The 15,000-nt window shown below is 40.2% G+C and overlaps 1 protein-coding gene across 4 annotated transcripts in view; it reads left to right on the forward strand.

The window, feature by feature from the left end:
- G3BP2 (GTPase activating protein (SH3 domain) binding protein 2) overlaps positions 1 to 15,000 on the forward strand; it is a 77,511-nt gene that overhangs the window by 43,181 nt on the left and 19,330 nt on the right. For 2 of the 4 annotated variants that reach the window (XM_012650986.1, XM_012650989.1), the window contains exon 1: positions 5,970 to 6,248. The exons of 1 other annotated variant lie outside the window; for it this stretch is intronic. The gene's annotated coding sequence lies outside the window, so the exon portion shown is untranslated. Of the gene's footprint in view, positions 1 to 5,969; positions 6,249 to 6,373; positions 6,439 to 15,000 lie in introns of those variants that run through there. One more of the 4 variants, XM_012650988.1, reaches the window with a different exon arrangement.

Consider the following 15,000-nt stretch of genomic DNA (forward strand, 5'->3'; position numbering starts at 1 on the left):
AATCAGGGACAATTTGAACAAGAAAATTAAGATTGATAGCAATGGAACTATAAAATAGGAACCTATGAGTTCATATAAATAAATTAATGAAAAAATGAGAAAGAAGGAAAAGTCTTCCTTATAGATAATAGAATTCTAGCTAACAAACATAGGAAGAATGATAGAATTAGGAAAATCACGATTTGGCAGCCATTGTGGTAGAAATTGATTCAGACAAAAATCATCAATGGATGGTAAACCTGGTGGGTGAAAGTATGATGAGTAGGTATATAGTGTCAAATATTACCCCATAGGAGATACTTACTGCAAATGGAAAAATGGTAACTTTACACTACAGAATCCTGGCAGATAATGCATTAACCAGGTGATGAAAACGAACATCACTAGTAATGGAACAAATGGATGTCTTATATCTTCTAATGTGATGCACACAGAAGGATATAACAGTACTTCTCTGGTATTTTCATTAAAAATACGTAACATACATATAAAGAAACATCAGAGGTTACCAAATTGAGGGGCATTTTTCAAAATAGTTATACTCTTTAAAAATATTAAAATCTGAGAAACTGCTTCAGATTACAGAAGACTAAAAGTGGCATAATAATTAAATGCAATTTGTAATCCTGAATTGTATGGTGGACCAGAAAACAACTTTTTTTCTCTTTTGTTATAAAGGATATTAGTTGGACAATTGATGAAATTTGAATGTCTATAGTTTATAGTATTGTATCAATGTTAACAAATGATTTTGACAGTTATATTGTGGTTGTATAAGAGAATGTCCTTGTCTTTGAAGAAACACACAATGAAGTGTTTAGTAAGTAAAAGGACATCATGACAGAAAAAATTTTGAAAAAGGGTCTCTTATAGATGCTTTCTTATTTATGGATAGAAGTCACATGGCAGCCTACCAGTTGTCTATCTGGCAGGGTGCACCCTGAGTACCCATAATAATAACAACCACTTAATAGATTTCTTTCTTTCTGATTTATTTTTTTTTTTTAAGAGACAGTGCCTTGCCTCATTTATTTATTTTTTTTTGGAGACAGGGTCTTGCTCTGTCATCCTGGCTAGAGTGCAGTGCCATGATCATAGCTCATTGCAATGTGCAACTCTTGGGCTCAAGCCATACTCCTGCCTCAACCTCCTGAGTAGCTGGGACTACAGGGGCGCACCACCACACACAGCTAATTTTTTCTATTTTTGGTAGAGATGGGAGTCTCCCTCTTGCTCAGGCTGGTCCTGAAGTCCTGACCTCAAGGCATCCTCCAGCTTCAGCCACCCAGAGTGCTAGGATTACAGGTGTGAGCCACCTTGTGCTGGCCACTTACAGTTTCTTTGAAGCTCCTGAATTCAATTGTTTAGTAATCACCATCGAATGCTAATGTATCAGGGATAGTACTAGGCACAGGATGAGGCCAAACAATGGAATATAGTGTCCTCAGTAAATTAGTGGTCTACTGGGAGAGAAGAGAAAGAGAGAAGGAGAAAATTAATAAGAATGATAAAGCAGATGTAGTAAATATTAACATTTGAGGAATGTAGGTGAAAGGCATATGGAAATTTTTAAACTATTTTTGTAACTTTTCAGGATCTATGAAATTATTTCAAAGGTTTAAAATGTGCAATGCAAAAACTATTAGAAAGAGAAAAATTGAAAGACAACAAAAGGTGATTTCAATAAACTAGGGTTTTATAGACAACTTACAAAAGTTGTACCTATATTAGGCCACAAGGAAAAATCTCAACAAATTCTCCAAAGCACCAAAAGGTACATGCCATACTCACAGACCGTAATGTACTATAAAACTAACAAGCAAAAACAGAAAGTTTAAATTTTAAAATCCAAACTATTTATACTCAATTATTTATTCTCAATCAAGTCTTTTTAAATAACCGAATCAGGCCAGGCGCGGTGGCTCACGCCTGTAATCCTAGCACTCTGGGAGGCCGAGGCGGGCAGATTGTTTGAGCTCAGGAGTTCGAAACCAGCCTGAGCAAGAGCGAGACCCCGTCTCTACTAAAAATGGAAAGAAATTAATCGGACAACTAAAAATACATAGAAAAAAAAAATTAGCCGGGCATGATGGCGCATGCCTGTAGTCCCAGCTACTCGGGAGGCTGAGGCAGGAGGATCGCTTGAGCCCAGGAGTTTGAGGTTGCTGTGAGCTAGGCTGACGCCACGGCACTCACTCTAGCCAGGGCAACACAGTGAGAGTCTGTCTCAAAAAATAAATAAATAAATAAATAAATAAATAAATAACCGAATCAAAGAAAAAATCCAAACTACATTTCCAAACTATTTAGAAAACAGTAGTGAATAAAACCTACGGGATGTGGCCTAAACTACTGGCAGGGAAAAATCGACAGCCTTAAAAACTATTATTATTAATCAAGAAAGAATAACAAATTATATACTGTTCTAGAAGTTAGGGCAAAAATTTTGAAAATACTAGAAGCCCAGGAGAAAGACTGCTCTACAGTGGTCAGTCAGCCAACACGTGCTTATGGAGCACTTTGTGCCAGTATCAAGGTGTTCTATCTTAGAAACTAACGAGAGTTCTTCCCTCACAGAACTTAAAAGTGGTGCGTGTGTGTGTGTGTGTGTGTGTGTGTGTGTATATGCGTGTGTGTATGCATGTGTCTGTAGGTCAAGGAGGGTATCAGATGTTGTATAAATTCAAAATTCAGTGTTATGAAGGAGAAGTACAAAGTGCAATCAGTAGCTCTAGTGCAATATCACGAAACAATACACTCCATTCTGTTTCCCTGCTGTCTTTCTCTGACTCTCCCTCTTTCTGTCTGCCAGGATTCTCCAGTATGAACTTAATATTTTTCCCTTTGTACTTTTCTGTTTCTCTCTTCTTCATCCTCCTGGGTCTCTCTCTCCCAATTCCCTGAAGACACTGTATTTCAATTATTTGTGCCTCATCTTGAGCCTAGTACTCTGCTTGACACATTGGAGCTCAGCTACTGAATGAATGAATCCAAGAGTTTTAAAGAATCCTGTAAACTATTATTAAGTAGAGAACCTGTAGATTGCCGTTTGACTTCTATTTATAAAAAACACTTTAGAAGAGAACCTAGGATCTATATGACATAGAGGGGAATACAAAATAACCACAGAATACAGCCTAGATAAGTTAGAAGACTAAGCGGAGTTAGGTTAATTGAAATTCTGTAAGGATGGTTTGGATAAGGGGAAAAATCATACCTAACTCACCTTTAGAATGCTAAAGAGTGAGATATTTCAACGTGGGCACTAGGGAAAATCAGTAGATGTGATTTACTCTGATAAAGTCTTTTGATAAAAGGTTCATATTAAAGGCCTTGGGGTGGGAACGTTATTGGAATGTCAAAGGAAGAGCTGGGGGTGGTGTGAGAGAACAAGGGTACGAAAAGAGGTGGAAGTAACAAGGTAAGGACTAGATCAGGTAGGCCTTGTAGGCCATGGTAAGGACTTGAGCTTTTGTGTTGCCTTTGGAAAGTTCTGGGAATGTCGTCTGATTTATAGCTGTAAAGGATCTGGCTGCTATGAGAACAGACTATAGTGGAATGAGAGTGGAAGCACTAACAAGTAGAAAGCTGTCGCAGCAGGCAGTGGTGGCCTGGACTACCATAGTAACAGTAACAGTGATGCGAAGTGTTGCATCCAGAATAAATGTTGAAGGTAGAGGGAGCAGAAATTTACCAACAATTGGCTGTGTAGTGGGAGAGGAATCAAGAGTAACTTAAAAGATTTTTGTCCTGAGCCACTGAATGAATACAGTTCATAGGGGTCTCCCTGCCTAGCTTCACTGAGGCTATGTTTGAAAGGCAGGGAGATTAGTTAGGAAGCTACCGCAATCTTTCTGGGAAGAGGAAATGGGCCTGAACGTGGGCAGAGGCTGTTAAGTATGGAGAGGCATCCAGAGGGCATAGACTTGAGACATTTACAAGGTAAAAAATCACCACTTAGGAGAATAGGTTAGGATTATTTCCTAAAGCTGAAGACAGATGAATCTTTTTTCCCCATTAACTCCACTTATTGGTGTATCCCCTAGAGCAGGGGTTACCTACGGCCTGTTTTTGTATAGCCCTAGAGCTAAGGTAAGAATGTTTCTTACATTTTTAAGGGATTAAAACAAGAGGGGTAGGGATATACAACAGAGACCATATGTTGCCCTGAAAACCTAAAATATTTACTGTCTTGTCCTTTACAGTGAAAAGTTTGCCAATCTCTGCCCTAAATCAGTAGTTCTTAAAGTGTGGTTTCTAGAGCGGCAGTAGCAGCATCAGCTGGGAACTTGTTAGAAATGCAAATTCTCAGGCCTCCGCACAAACCTGCTGAATCAGAAACTCAGGCAGTGGGGCCCAGCAATTTGTTTTAACATGCCCAACAGGTGATTCTGATGCACTTTTAGGTCTGAGAACCACTGCTCTAGAGAAACTTTTGCAACTATGAACCAGGATACACGGTGAAGGATGTTTATAACAGCATTGCACATAAAAGCCCCAAACTGGAATCATTTGGAATGTTAGTCAATAGTAGGGAAGATAAGTGAATTGTGGCAGTTAGTACAATGGGAGTATTCTACGGTTTGGGGTTAAGGGCATGGACCGTGGAGGCTGACTGTGTCTGCGTCCCAGCTCCTGTGGATAGGAGCTGTGTGTCCTCGCGTAAGTCACTTGAGCTCTCCAAGCCTGTTCTCTCATCTATAAAATGGGCAGAAAAATCACAACAACTTCATAGGGTTACTGTGAGGCTTTAATTACGAGAGTGCCTGGTACATAACTATTAGATTTAAAGGACAATCTACGTATAATGTATTGTGATGCTTTCAGGAAAAACGTTTTAGGTTCATTTTATAAAAGCGATGGTCTGCCCATATATTTTGCATATAACAAAATGATTAAGCAGTCTAAGGTGAATGTAACGAAGACTTTGGAGGCCCAACTGCTGGCATAACCTCTGTGAACCCATCTTCACATGTGTAAAATATCTTTAAGTTGCCCGTATGGGATTGTGAGGAAAACTGATGAAATGTATATGCCTGCATCCATCATGTTTGACACATAAGAATTCATTAATAAATGTGTTCTCTTTCCTTTCCTAATTGCCCTTCCATTTCTTTCAACATTTCCTCAACCCTTCATTCCAAAATTGCTGTGCTCTGATATTCTCTGAAACTACTGCCAGACCTAAGGTGCAAAGTGGCTTCCTTGACTACAAGATTTGGCTTTTTCCATGAATCAAGGTCAAAGAGTCAGTGTCTTCTACAGCTGTGCCCGGGGGGGGGCGGGGGCAGGGCCTAGATCTAGGACAGGACGGTAATCCTGGTATTTCAAGCCTTTTAGCTTTAGTATGTAAAAATGCTAAATGCTTAAATACATAACAGGCACACAAAGAAATAGGCTCACCTCCCCCCAACACACAGTAGCGTCCACTTCATACTCTTCACATACCCAGGGCCCACCACCAAGCAAGCCTGTAATATATATTACTTTGAAACGTTACGATGAATATGACCTCAGTAGAGCTTAAACCTCCATTTTCTAGGATAAGTTAATAAACAATATAGGTGAGTTTCGTATGCACACAGCTGAAACCACTGGCTGCATTTTATGCTAGTCTAGACCAGCAACCTGCAGACACCTGGTTTAGAGATTACTAATTATCTTCCTGTTAACATTAATAATCAAAAGGGACCAGAAATATCTGTGTACAAGACACAGCGCCGCAGCGAAGCGGCTCTTGCTCGCGCGATCTGGAAGGGCGGCGAGGCTGGAGCCTCGGGGCAGGAGAAAGGCAGCCTCCTTGTGACGTCAAATCAGCGGACTCTCGGCTCGGCTTTAGGCCGGTTCCGGTTCCCCGGCTTTCCGGGCGCGAATGTGTGTGAGCGCGGCGGCGTACTGCGCGTGCTCCGCAGAGGGACGCGAGGAGGTTGGGTCCGGCTCGCGAAGGAGATGCGTGATTGGCTGACGCCGTGCTGGGGGGTTCCCTGGCCCTTTCGGCAGGGGTAAAACAATAAGAGGGGGCGGCGGCAAAGGGGGCGGGACGTCCGTGGTCCTGGTCGGTCGCCGCAGCGCCTGGCGCCCGGGAAGAGGTGGTTGTGAGGGGTAACGAGCTCGCGGCTCTCCGGCTTCCGAGGCTTTAGGTTTGTCGAGGGAGGGGGAGGCGAGCGAGAAGAATCCGCTGCAGCCGACCCTCGGCTACTCTCCTGCTGACCTCCGCGCGACGTATCCGCCGCCGCTGTTGGTTGGAGGTGTGTACGGGGGCCGGGAAGGGAGATCGGTGTGGTGGTCGGAAGGGGACATTCTCTTCGCGCTCCGCGGCTCGAAGCAACCGTCCTGGGCGCCAGCCCCGGTGTCCGCGGTGTCGTGGCAGAGACATTGTTCTTGCCGGCTGCCTGCGCCGCCGTGTTTGCGTGAGAGAAGCTGAGCCGTTCCCCTCAGGTGAGGGATGGGAGGGCTCCTGGAAAGGGAGGTGACCAGCGAGTGTCGAGCAGACGGAGGGCTCGGAGGGCACAGGTGGGGCTGGGGTTTGTTGGGGATGAGGTGGCGAGGTGAGGGGACGCAGGAGTTCCTGACGGCGCGCTGATGGAAGCTTAACACAGGAAGTGGGGGAGTGGGCTTTCGGGAGAGGGTGCTTAGGGTGGGTGGCCCCCTGGCCTGGTCTCCGACTCAATTGCGGTTCTTAATACCGGGTCCCTCGGAGCCAGGAGGCCGTCGCCGCCCCGCCCGTGGGGGAGGGGAAAAGAGGCAGTGTCGGCGGAGGCAGAAGCGACGCAGATGCGAAAGTAGCGGCCTCCGGGCACCATTTCTGCGCACGGAAACTGAATCCGGGTTTGAAGGCAGCCGCCGCTTCAGTTACCAAGTGCCTAGTGTTCCGGCGTCTTTGACCGCCCCCATCCCCATCCTGGACGTGTTCGGACACCGGGGCTGTAATGTGCTCCTTTTTCGTCCCCGTTTTATGCAGACCATCCCTTATTGACCCAGGAATAGTAAAGATGTTTGAGTGCTTTGGGGAACGAGGTTTTTTTCCTCATGTTTCCCCACTTTTTTGGGTCGGGGGACGGAGAGGAACATAAAGCTTCCCTAGATTGTGTTGATTGGTGGTCGAATCCAGAATTTTCCCTGCGTTTCTAAAAGCAGATTTCTTAAGATGGCCCTGTGCCTCTTTACGGCGAAGTAGATTTGCGTCTACAATTTTCCTCATAGATAATTTTTTCTCCAAAATATACTTAATTTTTTTAACGGATTTTTTTTGGACAAGTGCCTTTGCCCTTTTTAAAACGAAAAGCACGTTCCCCTTCAAGCTGGAATAGGAAAGTCGTCCCCCTTTCCTCCTTATATGTTTGTTGTGGTGTTAACTTGGGTCCATATATTGATTTTTCGATTCAAGGATCCATTCCTGTTTCTAGTTCTCCAAACCTTAGCATTGCAGGTACCTGGATCTAGGAACCATTAACTGCAGTTAAGGGGAGCCCTGTGTGCTAGAGTGTAAGATGATGGCAATTCCTTGTCCAGCTCCATATTTGGCAGTTAGTATAGCCTTAGGCATGTGGACAAAGTTTCTAAGTAAACATTTGGCCCTGTTAGTATCCACTGGTCGTTTTGATATCCAAGATTCCTGGTCTTAAAAAATAGAAGGTACGATGAGTTTGAGCCTCTTATGATGGAATTATGTGTTGTATCTTTAGCGGTATTACCTTACATTTCTCTTAAATTTTTAGGATTAGTCATATGTGTCCTTGTATTATGATTTAATCTCTACAAGCTATGTAATTCTGAGAAACTATGAAGGGTTCATGGATAATAAGGACGTCGAATGGATTGCTTGCTGTGTTATAGCCCTTCACATTGTTGAATATTCAGGGTTAAAATATTAGTAATGGTGAACAAGCATCAAGAAAAGCATCAAGAGTACAGTGAACCAGAATGCCTGTGGGATGGATGGGATCAGAAGTAGAAAGTAAAGAAGAAAACAATTTGGTAATTTTATGGTCAGTCTAACTGGCTAACCTAAGTGTTCTCTTAGCAGCTGGGCAGTTGAATTGTCTGCAGGCAACTCCTGGTTTGAAGAAAGTATTGGCACTGTTGGTAGCAGGAAATATTTATCCATATTTGGTTTTTAAGAGATTAAAAATCAAAATTTCTATGTCAGTTACTGAAAAATTATGATATTAATAGTGTTTTTAGGTGCTTAGCAGCTTCTTGATCCTGCAGAATTTTTGTTGGTTATTACCCATTATCAGGATTGAAAATTTTTTTCCTACCTTGCTTTAAGAAGACTTTTTTCCGCACTATTTTATGTTGAGTGGATATGAGGACAGTGAAAGACTCCTTTTCAGTACTGCTTTTGAGAGGCACAAACTTAAGGGTGGTTGCTTCTGAACTTAAATTCAGTAGAATTTAATTGACAAACATAACCTAGTTACTCTCCACTGGTAGACACTTGTTTAATACTTGATAGAATAAATTGGTTTTTCTCCCAGAACCCCTGGCCTGGCTTCAGAAGCACTAGAATCCACTTCTGGACTGCTATATTTCAGCTTATTTTTATCTTCTAATTTCCAGGTATTTTACCCTATTTTGATACCATAGTAGGCATAATGGTTATATTCCTTTGCTTTTTACACTTCCCAACAGTTTCAAATAAGCTAAGTTGGATTTTTAAAACTAATTTTGTGTGTTCTTGATTCATTGGCTGCTCTTCCAAAGCTGTTGTTCTTAGCCAGGTGTAATGAAAAAAGCATCACTGGAGGCAGAAAAGAGGATTTCAGATCCTCTTTTTTACAACTCTGAGGGATCTTGAAATCCTTTCCTTAGGGTCTCTAAATATCAGTTTCCTTTTCTGTAAATGTAGCTAAAGCCTATTTCAAGGAACATACAGGTTACTTGTTAAACTTCAAGGCATAATATAAGTACATGCTTTTTATGTTTGTGGGACAGCATTCCCGTTTCTTAATCCTTGCTCACTTTTCATAGCTATTCACCGTCAAAACTTGCCTCCTTACCTTTGCAGCCTGAGAAAAGAAGAGGCTTAATCCATAACTTCCTTTTGTTATTTATTTCTACCACTGTGGTTCTTAGATCTTGTTTGTGAAGCTTTCATCCTACCGGTCTGCTACACTGCTCTAAAAAGGTATAGTGTTGCTTTGATTGTTAAAGCCACTTTAAACAAAGACCATCTAGAATTTGGAGAAGTTCAAGCATTATAATAATATGGAGTTAGCAATTGAAAATGAGTATAGTCTATGACTCAGTGAAAATGGGCCTGGGCCTAACTAATGTGAGCCTACCTACGAGTGAGAGGCTCCAGCGTGGGGTGGAGAGAGGGTAAATAATCTATAGTCGGTATAAGCTGTGTCTCATCACAAATGTATCCCATGGTAAAACAGTGTCTGGTACAGAGAGAAACTGTGGGTTTCTGCTGGGGTTACTAGAAATCTTATTCTTTTTGTAAGGAGTAAGATGTAGTATGTGTAACTTCTCAGGGATGTTTGATTCTTTTTCTATTTCTAGACGTAATTTTGTTTTGCTTTCCTGACTTTTTTTTAATAAGATGACATGATTTCTTCTTGCATTCTTCATTTTGGCCATTTTCCCCAAACATTGAAATAGACACCAAAGAGTGACATGAAATTTCATGCCAGTAATTGGCAATGAGTGAATTTTTGATTGTGCATGTTGGTGTTTTAGGTAGTGTTGATGGCCAGGTGTTTGAAATTAAGTCAAAATTAGATTTTTCTGATTTTTCTGTAGATTTAGCCATTTTATCACTATGTGGCTAATGGAGAAGTCCCTTTAATAAGAATGTGGACAGATGTCATTTCAGAGATTCCTGAGAATGACGGAATACAAAATTATTTTGCTTGGATTAGCTCTTCTTTTCTCTTGTAATCTGCTCTGATTATTTTGCTATCTGTAGTGAATTTAAAAATTAATTTCAGCTAGGCACTGTGGCTCATGCCTGTAATCCTAGCACTTTGGGAGGACCAGGTGGGAGGATAGAGGCCAGGAGTTTGAGACAAGCCTGAGCAACACAGCGAGACTCTGTCTGTACAAAATAAAAAATTAGTCAGGCACAGTGCCTCACACCTGTGTGTATTCCCAGCTATTTGGGAGGCTGAGGCAGGAGGATCGCTTGAACCCAGGAGTTTGAGATTATAGTGAGCCGTGATTGTGCCACTGCACTTCAGCCTGGATGATAGAAAAAATTAATCTCATTTCTTTTCTTGTCCTGATGCATGCATTGCCTTTACATTATTGAAATTATAATTATATAATTGTAAATTATATACTATTTTTCAGTGTTTTGTTCTACATAGTCTTTGACAGTATTTTAGTGACTGCATATGAACCATCAAACTGATGTCTCACAGTTTACCTCTTAGGAATATTAAAGTTGGAGGAGAGTGCTTCTTAGGACTAAGTTTTTCTTTCTTTCCTTTCTTCTTTTTTTCCCCATACAGACGGGATCTCACTCTGTTACCAGGCTGGAGTGCAGTCATAGCGCACTGTAACCTTGAATTCCTGGACTAAGGTGATTCTCTTGCCTTGGCCTCCCTGGTAGCTGGGACTATAGGTGCACACCACCATGTCTGGCTAATTTTTTTTCCTTTTTAGCATTTTTTGTAGAGGTGGGGTCTTCCTATGTTGCCCAGCCTGGTATTGAACTCCTGATCTCAAACGGTCCTCCCTCCTCATCCTCCCAAAGTGCTACAAGCATGAGCCACCAAGCCCTGCCCAAAGTTTTTCTTTATTACTCTTTACCTACATAACTGACCATTTTTAATTCCAGCATGTTTTTTTTTTTAGTAGTCTGTTCCTTCATCTCTCCAGTTCTGTCTTTAATCAGTTGGTAATATTTAAGCACTCAGACTTTTTAACCATTAAATAATAATTAGTGGGAGGTATTGTCACTAATGTGAATTTTTATACTTTAATATGTATTGTAGAGCCATATTTTCTAACAAGTAACATGTTAGATGATTGTCAGAAACTGAATGAAAATTGAAAAATATGATTTAAAAAATTTCAAAGTTAATATATGCTCTTTGCAGGGTTCAGACAATATAGTAAGAATTTATGTAGCCTTTTTTCCCTAGACCTGTAACTCACGTATTTTCTGTATCATGCCTTTTTTCAAAAGATGAGATTTGTAACACATTGTTCTACAATTTATAATTGTTAACTTTCCTGAACATTGTCTACATTTATAGTTCTTTCCAATTTTTTTTTTTGTTTAGTGAGTGCATAGTGTCATAATTAATTTGAATAAAACTGCTAAATTGCAGTCTCTAAAGGGTTGTAACAATTTATATTTCTGCCAATAGTGTATGTGGAAGAGGCCATTTTCCCCCACCTCTTGACAATGCTGGATATTATCAGTTAGTTTCATTTTTGTTGATCTTATAGGTAAAAGATGGTGTCTTTTCTGAACTGTTGACTATTGCTGATTACAGGGTACTGTGTTTCTCTTACAAAATATATGGCGTATAGTAGATTTCTCCATAAATGTTTGTGAAATGATTGACATAATGAAACGTAGTTGTGTTGGCTGGATTTTAAAAATTGAATGAACAGTAAAAAACATTCTTGGGTGCAGTTGTATGACTTTGGACAAATATACTGTCACAAAGCCACCACGACAGTCAAGATAAGAGATCTTAGCATCACCTCTGAAGTTTTCTCACCCCTTTTTGTAGTCATTTCCTTCCTTCTGTCTTCAGCCCCTGTTCTGATTTCTCCCTATAGTTTTGCCTTTTACAGAATGTCCTATCGGTAGAAGCATATAGTATCAGCCTTTCATATCTGACTTCAGCTTAGAATAAGGCTTTCGAAACTCAATTCATGTTGTTGCATGTAACAATAATTCCTTTTTATTTGAATAGTATTCAGTCTATGGATTTACCACAATTGTTTATTCTTTTACCTAGCTGATGGACATTGGGTTGTTTCCAGTTTGGAGGTGCTTATTGATGTAAAGCTACTGCAAATAACGTCCAGGTCTTTGTGTAGACATAATGCTGCCATTTTTCTTGGATAAATAAGTAGGTGTGGGCTTGCTGGGTATTATGGGGTGTGTGTATGTTTTTTATTAGAAACTTTTATACTGTTTCCCAGAGTGTACCTTTTTTTCATTCCCACCAGCTGTTCTCCATCCTTCAAGCACTATGTTTTTAGAATTTTAACGCTAGCCATTATTATATATGTGTAGTATTGTCATTGTGGTTTTAATTTGCGTTTTTGTAATGATTAGTGATTTTGATGATCTTTTGATGTGTTTATTTGCCACCCGTATATCTTGGTAAAGTGTGTATTCAAATCTTTTGCCCACTTTTAATTGGATTTTTGTTTTATTGGGAGTTCTTTGTATATTCTGGATATAAGTCCTTTGTCAGATATATTAATATATTGTACAAATATTTTCTTTCAGACTTGTCTTTTCGTTTTCTTGATGTCTTTAAGCGAGCAGAAGTTTTAAGTTTTGGTGAGGTCAAATCTCTTAAGTTTTTTTATTTGTGCTTTTTGTGTCTTATCTAAAATTTTTGCTTAACATAAGGTCACAAATATTTTCTACTATGTTTTCTTCTAGCAGTGTGGAGTTTTAGGTTTTACATTGTGATATGTGACCCATTTCAAGTTAATTTTTGTACATGGTACAAAGTATGGGTCAAATTTCTTTTTGTTTTTAGCATGCGGATGTCCAGTTCCACATTTTGTTGAAAAGACAAAATGAGTAATCTTGGTACCTTTGAAATAAATTGACTACATATGTGTGTAGGTCTATTGTAGTGCTAAATTTTTGAAATTTCATTATAAGCTCTTAAAATTATTTGTGTTGGCCGGGCGTGGTGGCTCATGCCTGTAATCCTAGCACTCTGGGAGGCTGAGGCGGGCGGATTGTTTGAGCTCAGGAGTTTGAGACCAGCCTGAGCAAGAGGGAGACCCCCGTCTCTACTAAAAAAGTAGAAAGAAATTATCTGGACAACTAAAAATATATAGAAAAAAAATTAGCTGGGCATGGTGGCGCATGCCTGTGGTCCCAGCTACTCTGGAGGCTGAGGCAGGAGGATCGCTTGAGCCCAGGAGTTTGAGGTTGCTGTGAGCTAGGCTGACGCCACGGCACTCACTCTAGCGAGGGCAACAGAGTGAGACTCTGTCTCAAAAAAAAAAAAAAAAAAATTATTTGTGTTAAACTGCTGTACTTAGTTTATTTGGACTCTTGAGCATCTTGTAGAATCACAACTCTGCTAGGCTTAGATTTATCTTTAGCATAGAGGGGTTTCCTAAACAGGAGGTGGGTGTACTAGGACTAAGTGATTTAATAAGAGCTAAAGAAAAGACTGGTATGATACTAAGAGGAAGGAGTGATTAATCCTGTTTAGGGGACCTAGCTAGAAAAACCAGGTAGAAATGGAATAGGATCTTCAGTAGGTTTTTGAAGAGTAGATGGGGAAAGATTTGGTGGTGTGAGGTTTTGAGTAGACAGTCATTCTCTGAAATTTTTTTCTCTTTTAGCTCTGGCTTGGAGTATTCACTTTTCATTTTCTGCATGTCACGTTTCTACTCTTGTTCCGATTTAAATGGTACATTCTTTATGGTAGGGCTGTAATACTTAAAATTATGTTTAGGAATTATGTTTCCCACTAAACTTTAAATTTCTTTGTACAACAGATTGTGTCTGTCGTGTTCATCATTGTGTTTCTTTTTGTAGTTTCTGGTACATACAATAGTAGCCATTCAATAAATGTTGAATGAATTTGCGTTGTCTCACCCATTCACCCAGCTTGTGTTGAATGAATAACATAAGAAAAAGACCCAGAGAATGAAAATTGCAGAGAATGATGTTGAGTAATGTATAGAATTTGTTGCAGGGGTGAGAAGTATAATGAGAGATAAATTTGAAAGGTTAGTCAGGACCATGAATGTCAGAATAGGTTTCTGTGGTGGGCCTTATGTGCTAAACTGAATGCAGGTGTTGGATTTTACCCTATACAGTGTATATTACACATGATATAGGAGTTTTTTAAAAGGTCTGAATTAATTCAGTGGGAGTGAGAAGGAGGGCATGAAGACTTCTGAGTTGTCAGGATTTCAGTTTGAATGACAACACTTAAAGGGAGAAAGTCACTTATGACTGAGCTTGCAAGCGCAGGTGGTGACACCTTTAATAGAAAAAAGGAAATAGCTTTCTCTGCATAGAGTGTGCATATATTGGGTTACCTATGAAGTCATGTGTAGGTATCCTGCACTTGGTTAGACATGTAGTAAAATTTGAGCTTATGGTAGAGACTAGGTATAAATTTAGGTAGATATGAGAACTGAAGGTGAAATAGGTTAGAAGACAGAATCTTTTGAAGACTTTTGCATTTTGATGAGAAGGAAAGTTGTTTTATCTTAGAACTCTAGAAGACTTAGGAAGAGGTGATCAACAGGGATAATGCACACAGATGGAGGACTAAGTCATTAAATGGTTGACGAATTGTGATTTTCCTGAGAATTGCATTCAAGAAATATTTTGAGAGGGGAGTGGGAGAAGAGGAGGACTAAGATAGAGGTACAATTGATAACTTAGGGCAGAATATCATCAGTAAAGTACCATGGTAAAGGCCCAGCGTACTTTGAGTGTTCGTAGAGAAGAATATTCTGTTGAGGAATCAGGAAAGATTTTCAGGAGGATGGTATTTTTGCTAGGCCCGGATGAGTGCATAGGGTTTCAATCATTAAAGATAGGAAGGTGTGGAATGAGTTTTAGAGTAGAAGTCAGAGGTCCTGGTTCTTGTTAAGAGTTGTAGAATCTTAGTGCTGGGGTGACCTAATCCCCCTTTTTTGATGTATGACTCCTTTACTGTATTTCTGCTAAATTGTTTATATAGTCTGTGGAATACATGTAGTGACTGGCTAGTCATGAAATAGCTAGCTTTATTTGTCATTGGAACAACTCTGGTTATTCTTGAATTATACTGAACCCAAATCTACCTTCCTGGAATTTCCATTGACTATATT

This window comes from Propithecus coquereli, unplaced genomic scaffold (genome assembly GCF_000956105.1).
Source record: "Propithecus coquereli isolate 6110/MARCELLA unplaced genomic scaffold, Pcoq_1.0 Scaffold343, whole genome shotgun sequence".
NCBI classification, from domain to species: domain Eukaryota; kingdom Metazoa; phylum Chordata; class Mammalia; order Primates; family Indriidae; genus Propithecus; species Propithecus coquereli.